Source organism: Callospermophilus lateralis, chromosome 3, assembly GCF_048772815.1.
Source record: "Callospermophilus lateralis isolate mCalLat2 chromosome 3, mCalLat2.hap1, whole genome shotgun sequence".
Classification (NCBI taxonomy): Eukaryota; Metazoa; Chordata; class Mammalia; order Rodentia; family Sciuridae; genus Callospermophilus; species Callospermophilus lateralis.
Genome location: NC_135307.1, coordinates 146,788,312 through 146,802,758, shown reverse-complemented (window position 1 = coordinate 146,802,758; position 14,447 = coordinate 146,788,312). Strand labels below are relative to the sequence as shown.

The following is a 14,447-nucleotide window of genomic DNA, read 5'->3' as shown; positions in this document are numbered from 1 at the left end:
ATGAGCAGAATGCAACAAGCCCTACCTGTGTCCTAAGGCATCATCCTTCCTTCTCCAGCCTGTTAGGCTCACACCCATGCTGTGTAGCCTTCTTTGGCTCTGAATCCCCTATAGCCACTGCCTACTTCTCTGCAGTGAAGTGGCCTGCTATGGCTGTCCACTGCTCACTCCCAGCCCACTTCTGACCACATCAACAAAAAACTGGGGCTTCTTAGGGTCCCACAGGCTCTCCATGTGTCCAAGCCAATGTCCTTATCTCTATCTTCAGCAGGCTGTTAAAGCCAGAGCCTGTGTCTCTAACAGGCTCCATACTCTCTCTGGAGACCACATGGTACTATGGGCTTTGAAGCGAAACTCTTATTAATACTGCGACCATGGACAAATCAGTTAGCCTCTCTGGGCCTCTGTCTCCTCATTTAGAAAATGGGCTGCTGATGTCCACACCATTCAGTTGTTATAGGATCAAATCAGTCAATGAAGGCAGGGTGCCAAGCACAGAGCCCAACACACAACAGCACTCAGCAGCTCACCCCTTCTAGAAGTACCTTCCTCATGCAGCTGCAGGATGCCATGTCACTTGGGCTCTCCCCGCCTCACCTGTCTCCCCTATGGATCCTTCCCCCACACAGTCCTGGGCATGCTCCTGGGTCTCCAGCTTTGTCTTTGGGGTCTCAAGCAGCCACACTCAGCACTCTGATGACAGTGCCCATTATCTGCCCCCCATGCATTCCAGACCTGCTCTGCAACAGCCTCCAAGGCTTCTGCACATGGGGTCTAACCAGATAATCTTCTAGTTTCACCTGCAAAGCTGCCAGTACTCCTCCACCATGTTCCATTTCCCTGTGCATCTCCGGCAGAATTTCCCAACTGCTTCTCCAGTGTTCTCATTAACGTAAATAGCCTCCTTGTCGATTACTTGCTCATCAAGGGTCAACCTCCAGTTCTTCTCTTTCTCTATCAGCTACTCCTAGAATACATCTTCATCTGCCCACTTCCTCCATTCAGTCCCCTGCTGACCATTGCTTCCTGCTTGCCCTGGCCTCCCTACCTCCACCTCTAGCAGCTAGTCACTCTCCACACAGTAGCTGATAATATTTTAAAATACAATTCATATGACCATGAACCCCTGATAACTACTCCTTGACCTTCACGACTTAAAGCAAAACCCTAATCTCTTAGCCTAACCTGCAAAGCTTCCAATACCCCTCCACCATGTTCCATTTCCCCTGTCCTATCATAGTGACCTCCTTTCAGCTCCCTAAATATGTTAAATTTTACCTACCCCAGGGCTTTTGTATCTGCTGCTCTCTCCTCTGGAAATGCTTACTCTCCCCAATGATTCCCATGACTGAAGCTCAGACATGATCTCCTGGAGAGGTCTCATCTGAACATCTGTGGTGGAGATCCTCCTTGCCCCACTAATGCTCCCACTCCATGTTGCTTCTATGAAAACATTAGAGGTTTGAGATGAGAATGAAAAGAAATCAAAATTTGCTAAGATTCTTATTTTTACCTTGCCAGAGCAAGGTAAAAGATCATGTTTGATTCTTAACCCTGCTACAAACATACCAAATCAAATGTCTATGTATAATCTAGTGATAACCAGAATTCAAAACAAGATGCTGACCTTCCACATCACTAGAGGAAAATAAGGATGAAGAAAAATTGATCAACATACCAAAAGAAAAGAAATGAAAGAAAGAAAGGCAATTTTGAATAGGTCCACAAAAAAATCCTAAATAAAACATTAGGAGGTGGAATTCATTGGACTATTCAAAGAATGATACTCCTCTTCAAGAATGATACATTCTCTTCAAGAATGGAGGCTTAGCCTCAGCAAAAAGCAAGGCACTAAAGCCCTTTCCTGCTCAGCCCGGTGCTGCCACAGCAGCTCCCTGCTTCCTGCCCCCACAGCACTCGCCAGCACCACCTTTTCTTTAATGCTCTCTGGAGCCTTGTTGCATGGTCTGTGATAGCTACACCATAGATGTTGACAAAATTGATTAGTGCCATTGAAATTGTCTGTAATCAACACATAACCAGATGCTGTTCATGCTACAGAGGACATAGGATCAGAAGATTCAGGGACACTTTCCAAATCTGGCTCCAAATTAAGTCCTGACATAGACTGATCTCCTTACTTATGCACGACTAGAATCTGGGTCTTTGTTGTTAGGTTGAGATGAGAGCCAAACAAACATCTTGTGGGTGTTAGCAGCTCTGACCTTTGGTGACTTTTTAGAATTCAAAGGTGGGGACACATTCTCCAATCATGTCACAGAGACCAATGCACATTCCCAAAGTGGCTTCTGGGAAGGGCTTGTTCTGCGTGAGTTTTACCCTGTACAGAGACCCCCTGAACGAGGTCTTTGCCAGAAAGGGCAAGTGTCAGCAGGTGGCTGCCATAGTTGAGGCACAGCAAGCCCTTCCTTCTGTGCCTGTGGGAGGGATTTCTTTCTCTGGGCCTCATGCTCAGCACATCCAGGCATCCAGCTGCCCGCCTCTTGCACAGCTGAAGTTCCACCTTCGTTCCGTCAGCACCTTTCCACCTTGGGAATCACACCCTGCGGCTGCGGTCAAGCCTCTCCAACATGCTCCACTTGTACTTCTTACCTTATTTGAGCATCAACCTCAGAATTAGGAGCTTAGGTGGCAGCTTCAGCCTCCTAGGATAAAGATGATGGGATGAAGAGCAAAACATGAAGCCAGGGGGCTCAGATAAAAATGAAGTAGCCTTTTCCTAGACTATTGTGTGAGACCAGCACTTTTTTTTTTTTTTTTTTTTTTTAAGTACCGGGATTGAACTCAGGGGTACTTGGCCACTGAGACACATCCCCAGCCCTGTTTTGTATTTTATTTAGGGACAGGGTCTCACTGAATTGCTTAGCACCTCACTGTTGCTGAGGCTGGCTTTGAACCTGCAAACCCCCTGTCCCAGCTTCTTGAGCCACTGGGATTACAGGCATGTACCACCATACTGGCAAGCCCAGCACTTTTTTTCTTTTAAAGTTTTGAAAAGTTTACTTTTTAAAATTTATTTATTTATTCTAATTTGTTATACAGGATAGCAGAATGCATTTTAATCCATAGTACACATATAGAGCACAATTTTTCATGTCTCTGGTTGTAAACAAAGTAGAGTCACACCATTTGTGTCTTCATACATGTACTTAGGGTAATGATGTCCATCTCATTCCACCATCTTTCCTACCCCCTTACCCCCTCCCTTCCCCTCCCTCCCCTTTGCCCTATCTGAAGTTCCTCCATTCCTCCCATGCTCCTCCCCAGATCCCATTATGGATCAGCATCCTCATATCAGAGAAAACATTTGGCATTTGTTTTTGGGGGATAGGCTTACTTCACTTAGCATTATCTTCTCCAACTCCATCCATTTACCTGCAAATACCATGATTTTATTCTCTTAATGCTAAGTAATATTCCATTGTGTATATATACCACATTTTCTTTATCCATTCATCTACTGAAGAGTATTTAGGTTGGTTCCACAGTTTAGCAATTGTGAATTGTGCTGCTATAAACATTGATGTGGCCGTGTCCCTATAGTATGCTGTTTTTAAGTCCTTTGGGTATAAACTGAGGAGAGGGATAGCTGGGTCAAATGGAGGTTCCATTCCAAGTTTTCCAAGGAATCTCTATCTTGCCTTCTATATCGGCTGCACCAATTTGCAGTCCTACCAGCAATGTATGAGTGTGCCTTTTTCCCCACATCCTCACCAACATTTATTGTTGTTTGTCTTCATAATAGCTGCCATTCTGACTGGAGTGAGATGAAATCTTAGAGTAGTTTTGATTTGCATTTCTCTAATTGCGAGAGATGTTGAACATTTTTTGTATATTTGGTTGATTGATTATATATTGTCTTCTGAAAAGTGTCTGTTCAGTTCCTTGGCCCATTTATAGATTGGGTTATTTGGGGTTTTTTGGTGTTAAGATTTTTGAGTTCTTTATATATCTTAGAGATTAGTGCTCTATCTGATGTGCATGTGGTAAAAATTTGCTCCCATTCTGTAGGCTCTCTGTTCACCTCACTGATTGTTTCTTTTGCTAAGAAGAAGCTTTTTTAGTTGGAATCCATTCCATTTATTGATTCTTGATTTTATTTCTTGCACTCTAGGAGTCTTGTTAAGGAAGTCAGAGCCTAATCTGACATGATGAAGATTGGGCCTACTTTTTCTTCTATTAGGTGCAGGGTCTCTGGTTTAATTCCTAGGTCGTTGATCCACGTTGAGTTGAGTTTTGTGCATGATGAAAGCGATAGGCAGCCCAACAATTTTGAGGTCAACCTGTAATAAACCCTCTCCCTGTTGTCTCTGCAGTGTCAAACGGGAGGCTCTGTGTGTCCTAAGCGGCATTTTCCTGATGAATGGTTGAGGACATTCTGCCATGTGCCAGAGCCATACAGATATTCAGAGGGCACAGAGAGTCCTGAGATGCAGTTCTGTTTTGGGGAACCAATAATTGCATACACAAGACCCCTAGCACCAATGACTCAGGAGTGACCCTGAGTTCAGCAGAGCAGGTAACCCCCCAGCTGAAGGAAAAAGGGCTTTAGGAATGCATACACTGTAAGGCCTGCCACATTTCAGAATTTCCCTGTGTTCATTTGTTCTTTTTTACCTCAGTAAAACAGAAAATCGGTATCCATAATAACTCATTAATGTGCACATAGGGCCTAGTTTCTCTCTTCACCCAAACACTGATTATAAATGCCCTCCCTGTAGGCTACTTTGTCCACCCTAGCAGATGCCCCTAGGTAAAATGAAATGTCACGCAGTACCCATGGGTCACCTGCTTCACTCAGCCTACCACCTAAGGGTAGGAAACCTCAGGACTGGCTTTACTCACCAGACAGTAGATGGACCACAGATGGGGGTCCCCCATGAAACAGCAAGCCTTCCACATCTGATTGGAGGGCAAATAAGGGAGGGGAGTGTCGGGCTGAGATTTGGGCCTCAGTGACAACCTTCCCCAACTCTCCTCCTCTGGGCGCAAGTCTAGAGCTGCCCCCAGGGGCTTCCTTGAATGCAGAGCAGAAATGAGGGGTTTCCTGGGAGATGACCCGAGGAAGGGCTGGCTACCAGAGTGAAGACATTCTTGTGCCCAGGGATGATTTGATCATAGGCAGGTAAGGCTGTAGAGGAAGGAGAAATCAGGACTTCAGTCTAAAACGATCTTTAGAAATGGTGATAGTGCCAGAAAAAAACATCTAGCAAAATGGGTTACAGGATGCTCAGGGTGAAAAGGTACTCTAAGAATCAAGTGCTTGTGTGCCCTGAAAGTTCACTAAGGCATTATTCCACTGTGCCCATGAACCTGGTCCCAGAGTCAGTTTACTCTGAGGTCACACCCAAGAGGCTATATCAGAGGTGACAAGATAGCCTACTGAAGAGCATTTAGAATCAACCCTTGGGTGATGAGGAGAACTGGGCCTTATGTGCCCATTATTACTCTGTTGTGGTTTCATGATTGGTATACAATAGGAAGGAGTAGAGGGAGGGAGGGAGGACTCCTTCACAGCTAGTGTTCTCCATGATGCATGGTGATCCCCAACTTGAAGCGTGCCCGTCAGTTTGAACGTGGCACACCTCAATCTGGAAGGGTGACCAATGACCAGGTTTTCCACCAGTTCTGGGATCCAGCTCCTGGAGTTTAGGAGCCCAGGAGGATTGTCAGGATCAGCGGCCCCATTGGTATTAATGGTGCCAGGGTGTGAACTGATCTGAATGGTGTGACCTTTCACGCCCTGGTCATCTGGTGAGTGGGGCCTGTGAGGGCAAGATCACTGCTGGTCTTGGTGCCCGGCATAATGCAGCAAACACTCAGGCGTGGTGCCCGGAAAGAGCAGCACCGTGCTCATTTCTTCACAGGAATCCCAAGAACCTGTTCTTAGGGCAAGGTACCTCCCTTCTTAGTTATTCATTTCAACCTCCCTAAAAATCTCTGCAACTCAATCACTTAAAAAAAAAAGGCAGGGAGCTGGGTTTTAATGGTATGCTGGGTAAAAAGTACTTGAAAATCTCAGCTAAGACCTGGGGTTTATTAAGTAATTAAGTGATCTGAATCATGCTAGCTGGAATAATGCTCACCTCGTGTCAGATTGAAATTGGCTTACGTAATTACTTTTAAAACCATTTTCTAAGACTGAGATTAGTCATCCCTTTTACTCTTTAGTTCCTAGACCAAAGGAAGGGTGTTCCTTCTCCCAGGATCACTTTCCTCCAGGAGACAATTAAGGAATGGAAGTGAGTGCAGATCCCGCTTCACAGCTGGGCTGCATGTGCAATTAGCTTTTCATTCATTCTTGCTTTCAGCACAGTTTGATTGAACTTTTCTTAGAATCAGATATGGTAATGCCAGAACTGTGCCCCTCCAGAGCAAGACATATATAGTCCTTGCCTATGCAAGGGTTGGGGGCAGTTTCCATGCAGAGAGCCCACAAGTCCACAGAAACAGGGAGCTGCCCGCAGTGAGGTTGGAGCAGGAATGTGTTAGACAGCTTTCCCACACTATGACAAAATACCTGAGACAAACAACTTAAAAGGAAAACATGTTTGTTTGGGCTCATGGTTCCAGTGGTCCATGGTTTCGTGGTCCATGGTCAATGGCTCCATTGTTTCTGGGTCTGTGTTGATGCAAAACATCATGGAGGGGAGCATGTGGTGAAACAGAGCTGCTCACCTCATGGTGGCCAGGGAGCAGAAATAGACTGAGAGCAAGGGACTGGAGATTAAAATATACCTTTCAAGGACATGCCCCCAATGACTTATTTCCACCGATTAGGTCCCTCCTCCTAGTGATTCCAACAGCTTCCAATAGTCCATTTTGCTATGAACCCATCAATGGATTCATGTATTCATGAGGCCAGAGCCCTCACCATCCTATCATCTTGCAAAGGCCCCACCTCTGAATACTGTTGCACTGGGGACCAGGACTTCAACACATGAGCTTTTGAGGGACATTTAAGATTCAAACCAGAACAAGGGATAGGGGGTCTCATTCTGCAGAAATATCTTTCAGAGAAGCTTGGCTACATTTTTAAGAATTTCCATCCAGAATGCTGAAGATTTTCCATTTGGGTACTGAGTGCAGGGACTTTCCATTCCCTGGAAACATGTATGCTTCATCTTATTACATCGGGTTTGGACAAACCTGGACCAGGATCTTCCTACCTCCAATGTCCACAACTCTCCCTTAGTGCTGGGCCCCTTCTGTTAGATGGGGCTCACTGTGCAGAAGGTGATGACCCAGGCTTCCCCCACTCACCTCAGAGCCCTCATTTGTGGTCACACCTGGGCCACAAGGCATAGCCTGTGCACCTGCATGGTCAGGCCCACCTGGCTGCCTGGGTGTGCATCCACCTTGATACCCTGATAAGGAAGAGCCCTGCACCCCCTCATGACCCGGAGCTTCTGTGGGCCCTCTGATGCCTATGAAGCATGGGTCCTCCCCTACATAGCAGGAATTGGACTTGGCTTTGTGCAGCATAAGGGGTGTCTTTGCTTGGTGCTTCTCTCATTCATTCAGCACTCACATAACTACTGTGTGCCAGATCTGCTGGGTAGGCAGGAGAGTAAGGTCTGCTTTCTCATTCTTGGCCTTTGTGTCCCCTCCAGTGCTGAAGGTTGGGCTCAGTGCCCTTCAGGGCCTGCTCTACCAGGGGTATGGTTGCACTCCAACCTGACATAGTCCAGGCCTCCCTTTTTTTTTTTTTTTTTAAGTTGTAGATGGACACAATACCTTTTATTTGACTTATTTATTCTTATGTGGTGCTGAGGATTGAACCCATGCCAGGCAAGCGCTCTACACTAAGCTACAACCCCACTCCACCCTACCCATGGCTTCCCAAGTGCCGCTTCAGGAGCTTGGGTATCTCCCACCATTTCCCCCTAGGAGGGGAACTGTGGGGCATCAGCATTCAAATGGAGGAAATAATCCGGCGTGCTCCACAATCCTCTTTCTATAATCAACATCATGTATCTTACTTCATGACTCCAAAGGGTTTTAGTTTTAATACTTGGTATTCACACAGTAATAAATAGACTGTCTGAGACAATCGATGGCATGCTTTAAAATTCTGTGTCATTCTCTCGAATGCTGAGAATTCACTTTCTGATTAAAATTTCTTCTTTCTCATTTCTTTCCACTGTTTCCAAAAGAGTGAACCACGTGTGCTGTTTTTCTCAGCATCACCAGCCTTATTTCTAGATGCCCACTAATCTAGGGAAGAAGTCAGATTTATCAAAAGAATGAGAGGGGATTAGGATGATTGTTTGTGCTTGTGTTCTCCACTGGACACTGGTCCTAGTGGATCTCGTTATTAAAAATCAGTGTAGAATTGTGGGCTCCTAAACAGTAATAAATTATAATAAGGAGTCAAGGTTTCCAAAAATGTTCAAACGAAAGATTGCTACCATGTCTAGGATTTGCTTTAAAATATACCTGGGAGTATGGAGTGGAAGAGCAGGGAGGGGTGACAAAGCACGATTGGCAAAATACAGATGGTTTTGGGGGCCAGGGATGTACATTGTGCTATTTCCTCTATTTTGTATATATTTGAAAATTTCCATGATGAAAAGTTGTTTTAAAAATATGAGGATTATCTCTATCTAAAAGGTCAGAATGAAGAGCTGTTAGAGAGGTTTAGGTGGCCCAATTGAAAAACCATAAAGATTAGTTGTTTTATGTTTAGTTGCTAGGGAAAAATTGCTCAGTGCACCATGGAAAACTAGTTTCTTTCTTTATATTTTTTTAATACTTGAGCTTTTTTTTTTCCTTTAATCTCCAGTTAGCCAGTCTGACATATATCTATAAATATAGAAGGGTGCCAAACTTATGTGTGTGGGAGGAATATATGTGGACATGTATGTATGTATATCTGTGTATGCACATGTATTTGTGGTATTTGTGTGTGTGTGTTTGTGTGTGCGTGCGCGCATGGATGTCCATGTATATAGGGGTGTACACATTTGCTTGCTTTTAAAGACCCACCACAGCATATAAGTCAAGCCACCTGCTCATCATATGCATATCTTGCTTCTTTCCAGCAGTTGCTCTGGACAGGGCATTTCCATGCTCTGAGCCTAGTCTCCTCCTCTGCACAGGTTGTTGAAAGATTAAATGAATCAGTGCCTGCAAAGCTTAGCATCATGATTAATGTGACTCCTCCTTATTGGGCTTTTATCCTTGTTTTATGGAAGAGAAAACTGAATTCAAGCTATATCCACAAGCCCAACTGGACTCACCTTTGTGTAAGCGAAGAGCCTAGACTCAGGGCCTGGCCTCTGGCCCAGGGCCACCCTCCTCGCAGCCCAGCATGATGCATTCTCTCAGGTCCATCCAGGGGGCACAGGTAGCACTTAGTTGATTTATTCTTTGTAACCATGCAGCCAATGGTTTTCACATATCTGACTTTAAGATATTTTTGGTTGGATTTTTTTTATTTCATATGTTGTCCTTAGAAGACAGAAGTCAAATGGAATATTGCTAACTAGTAGATGCCTTGTCCCAGGAAGGATCTCTCCTGGGTGGCTGCCTCCCCCATAAAAGATCCAGGAGATCCAAAGGATTTCTGAGAACTTTCTGTGACCAACTGGGTATACTCTTTTATTTTTTTACGCACTAGAACATTTGAAACACACACACACACACACTTTTATACACCCCCACTCGAGGCCCACTGATTGTTAAAGAGTTTTCCTAGGTACTGTGTTCCTGGGTGGGAGGACTCAGTGTTGTTAAGATGTCTATTCTTCATAGTCTGTCGTATAAGCACAATTTCCTTCAAAATCCAATGAAAGTAAGGGGGAAAACGTCACTGAATGTTTGCTTATAAAGCTTATCTGGAATAGTGAGCATAAAGACTAGCCAGAGAAATTCTGACAAAAAATCAGCTGCAGATATTTAAACATATCTTTAAAAACTGTAATTAAAATGGTATGGAACTGTTGCTAGAATATACAAGTAAGTCAAGGGAACAGTAGGACAGTCCATAAATAAGTCTATATATACTAAGTACAGCCATCCCTCTGTGACTGTGGGAGATTGGTTCCAGGACCCCCATAGGTATCAAAAGCCTTAGATGTTCAAGGCTCTTGTATAAAATGGTGCAATATTTGTGTGTAACCTACACACATCCTCCTGTAAATCATCTCTGAATGAATCATCCTCCTATATACTTTAAATCTTCTCTGAATGAATCATATTAGGTACCATTACATGGTACCTAATACAATGTAAATGCTATGGAAATAAGGGGAAATAAAAAGATTTAAAAAATCAGTACATGGTTGTCAAATATTCTTGATCCACAGTTGGTTGAATTCATGGATTTAGAACCCACAGATACAGAGGGCTGTATAGCACTTCAAATTGGTGGGGAAGGAATGAAGTGTTGAGTAAAAGCTATTGACAACTGGCTAACCATTTGGAAAGGAAATAATTATCATGATAAATGAAAACACATAAAATTAGAAACTTCTGTTTGGAAAAAATACAATGTTAAAATTAGAAAAATATTTATGAACTATTTTAGAGAAACTCAAATAATTCACAGATGGCTCTTTCACTTCTATCCCATGGATTGGCAAACTTTTGGGGGGAAATGGCCAGATAGTAAATATGTGATACTTTCTGGCCTCTGTGACAACTACTCAATGCTGCCATTGTATTGCAAAAGAAAATATGGAGCTGAATCGTGTGCTGTGTTCTAATATAACTTTACTCCCAAAACACAGTGGGTCTGTGGTCATCATTTCTGCCCCTTGCCCTACCCTATTTACAAGTCACAGTTGAATTTAACATTGGTTCTTAGTAGTGAAGAGGCCTGTTTACTTGGGTATTATTTGAGGCATCCATCACATCCCCATTTTCCTATGCCTTGGGTCTATATTGTGTAGCATACAATTTACAAATAATCTAATATACACCATTCACATTGTAAGTTCCATGTAGCTATTTGATTCTCAGAGAATGAATTCACTGGTTTTTGCCATATCCTTGAATGCATAGCCAACTTATAGTAGAAATTCGTAACAACTGTGCTTCTGACATAAATGCTGGTTAAAATTTTTGTCAGAGAGACAACAAAGACATGTGGGAACTTCATTTGTCAATGATGTAAGCAACTTCTTCTGCTATGCTGGATAATAGTTTCCAAATATAGGAAGAATATTTCCTGTTTTTATGCCACTCACAACTCACACTCATAATGGCTGCAAACAAAACGGGCTTTTAAGTTTAAACGCCATCATTGACATTTTCTCCATCACTTTCTTAAGTCTAGAAATAAATTAAGCCCTTATTTGTAGAAGTTGTCCATTTCACTGTGGGAATAGTCCCACCATGGCTGATTTTAAGTGTTAAAAGATACACAGAGGTGTGTTAAAATTTTAAGGAGTTTATATGAGCAAATAGTGATTAATGGACCAAGCAGCACCAAACCCCAGCTGTGAGATTCCTGTGATCAAGGGGAAACTCTCATAGGGTGAGGAAAGGAATTCTTTGATTAGTTAAAAGTTTAAAAAGGCACCTTATTTGGACAATCCTGGTAGGAAGTTCAAGACAATAAAACTAGTGCCCGTTGGCCACCCATGATTGGCTAAACTTAAGTTTCATTTTCTTTTAAATCAGCCACATTGAGGAAGGAAATCTTAACAGGTTTTGTTGTGCTCATGTAGGAACTTATGGGCTGTAGCCTCCAGTATTGGGCTCCCATTTAATATTTGAATACAACTTATCAAGGTGATACCATCAGAAACAGAATTGAAGGATGCACAGCTGCCACCATAGAAGAGCATTTCCACTGAATACACAGAGTAGACAAAAGCGACCTCCAAAGCCTAAATAAATATAATATAATTATATTTGATGAAATATAATAAAGCAATTAGGAAGTGATGACTTTGGGGTTTTCGTCCCCACCCCACACCCCCCAATACTGGGGATAGAACCCAGGGCCTCACATGGGCTAAGCAAGTGCTCTACCACTGAGCTATGCCCCTGGCCCTCTTTGTTCAACATGTGACTGAGGCTCAGACCTTACACAGAGCTCTGCTCCACATCCCCAGTTCATCTCTATATGAAAATAGAACCAGCCCCTCCTAATAGAGCCTTGTCCTTACCCAAGACCATACATTCCAGTCAGGGGCTCTTGTTTCATTGGTTTATTTCTTTTCATGGCCCTCTGAGGTCTAGTGGCCATTGATTTAACTGCTTATTTAATAAATTAAACTATTTTTCTGACTAAATCTTTTGCTAATCAGTAAACAGTCATCCTCTGAATTCTCAATATTTCCCCAAATCATTTTTTTCAAAGAGAGAAATTAAAACAATAGCATAGAAAATTCTAGCCAGGCATGGTGGTACATACCTGCAATCCCAGCAGTTCCAGAGGCTAAGGTGGAAGAATCCCAAGTTTGAGGCCAGTCTCAGCAACTGAGCAAAACCCTAAGCAACTTACTGAGACCCTGTCTCAAAAGAAAAAAAAAAAATGGGGGTTGAGGATATGGTTCAGTGGTTAAGTGCCCCTGGGTTCAGTCCTCAATACCAAAAAAAAAAAAAATTATATATATATAAAAGAAAGTGTCTATCTCTGTAATAGACTCCCCCCACCCGTCTCTCTCTCTCTCTCTCTCTCTCTCTCTCTCTCTCTCTCGATTGAGAGTACCAGGGATTGAACCCAGGGATACTCCACCTCTGAGCCATATCCCCAGCCTTTTAGCCCTTTTTATTTGTATTTTGAGACAAGATCTTGTTAAGTTAGTGAGAGTCTCAATTGCTGAGGCTCAGCTCGAACTTGAAGTCCCCTGCCTCAGCCTTCTGAGTCACTGGAATTATAGATATGTACCATTGTCCTAACAGGTAAGTACTTTCTTTATGTCTAATATGTCAACATCCCCAAGGTTAGATGATCACAACAGAGCTTTATACTTTGTTTTAGCCTTAAAAGAGTAAATAAAGAGTATTTATTTGCAAATCACTAAGAATACTTAAAGATCTGTTGTGACAAACCATGCTATTAAGATAGACCTGTCATGTTTATGTCTTTCTACAGTGTCAGGATTTATTGAATAACAAATACACAAGCTGTATCACTTTAATCAGCTTTAACTCACTGAAAATATTCATAGGTGTTATGACTGAGGCAATCACAAGTTATTTTACTCCATTTCAATTTTAATTACCAATATCTATAACAATCAAGTCACACATCTTGTTTCATACAATTATATATATGTAAGTTACAGAAAGGCTAAGAAGGCCACAGGGTTTCAGGATCATGCACAAAGGCAAAGAGCAGGTACAAATGCAAAGAGTCACTGCAGGTGGTCACATAAGGGTTTTATCCCACCAGTTCACATGGCAGAGTAGAGGGAGTGTCCTAAGGACAGGTGGTTTCACAGTGCCAGCTGCAAGTGTCAATTCAAAGTGGTCCATTTGTCACCACAGACAGGAGAAATCGTATTGAACTGAAGCCCAATACAGAGTTGGAATTGCTGTGGCGATGGTCCTGGGCAAAGGTTCTGATAAGTGACCAGGTGACAGGGTCAATGTGTGGCTATACCGCTATCGTACGTGTCCTTCCTTTTATGTGTTTCAGAAGAGAGTTGCATCATTCAGTGGTCTGATGTGTTTGGTGAGCTCAGAGTCAGGTGTGGTTTCTCTGATATTGTGTTTGATATGCCCAGGCATCTGTGTGCTTCTGATTTAATTCATTAAGCTCACAGGGGTCATTTTTTGTTAGCACTATTACTGTATCAGTTTATAATTTATGATTGTGCTGTGCATCTGGGTGTTGTTCAGTAAGTTCTGTGTGTCCAATGTCTAGTGGTCATCTATTGTCCAGTTATCACATCACTCTGCCTTCACACTTGAATTCAAAATGCAGTAGCTCATGTCAAATTACTATTCTCTACAACATGGGGTAACTCAGAGCAGGGACGGCCTGCTCCCTGTAACACCTCACTAGAAGAATAGGCAAAGAGCCATTCATACAAAATACAAATAACCAATCATTGAAAGATATTTAATCTTTGTAATAAATCAAAGAAAATACAAATTGAAACACAGGAAGGTAGGTATCACAATAGCAGGCCAACAAACAGAAGTTCTAAGATTGCAAAACAAATACCAGAATGTGAGTGGCATTCTGTCCTTGGGGCCGCAGTGTGGGCCCCAATACCAGCTCTACCAATTTCAGACTGGGAGACCTTGTGGCTAGGACTAACTCAATCATGAGCACGTTATGAGCCCCTGATAGGAGGCAGGTTTCTAGTGCCACCTGAATTAGGTTGTCACAGACCCTCAGGTCCTTTTTCTTACCTCTTCCCACCCTTGCACAAGTTAGGAATGGGTTCATGGGCCTTGTGGGGAATTCCAGCCCAAGTGCCACTAGTAGAGACCTATCCATGTGCCTTTGAGGAAAATTA

General features: G+C 43.0%; 1 protein-coding gene across 2 annotated transcripts in view; it reads left to right on the top strand.

Annotated features, from left to right (window-relative positions):
- Positions 1-14,447, top strand: part of Pcsk6 (proprotein convertase subtilisin/kexin type 6) — a 186,454-nt gene that overhangs the window by 127,431 nt on the left and 44,576 nt on the right. The window lies entirely within an intron of this gene.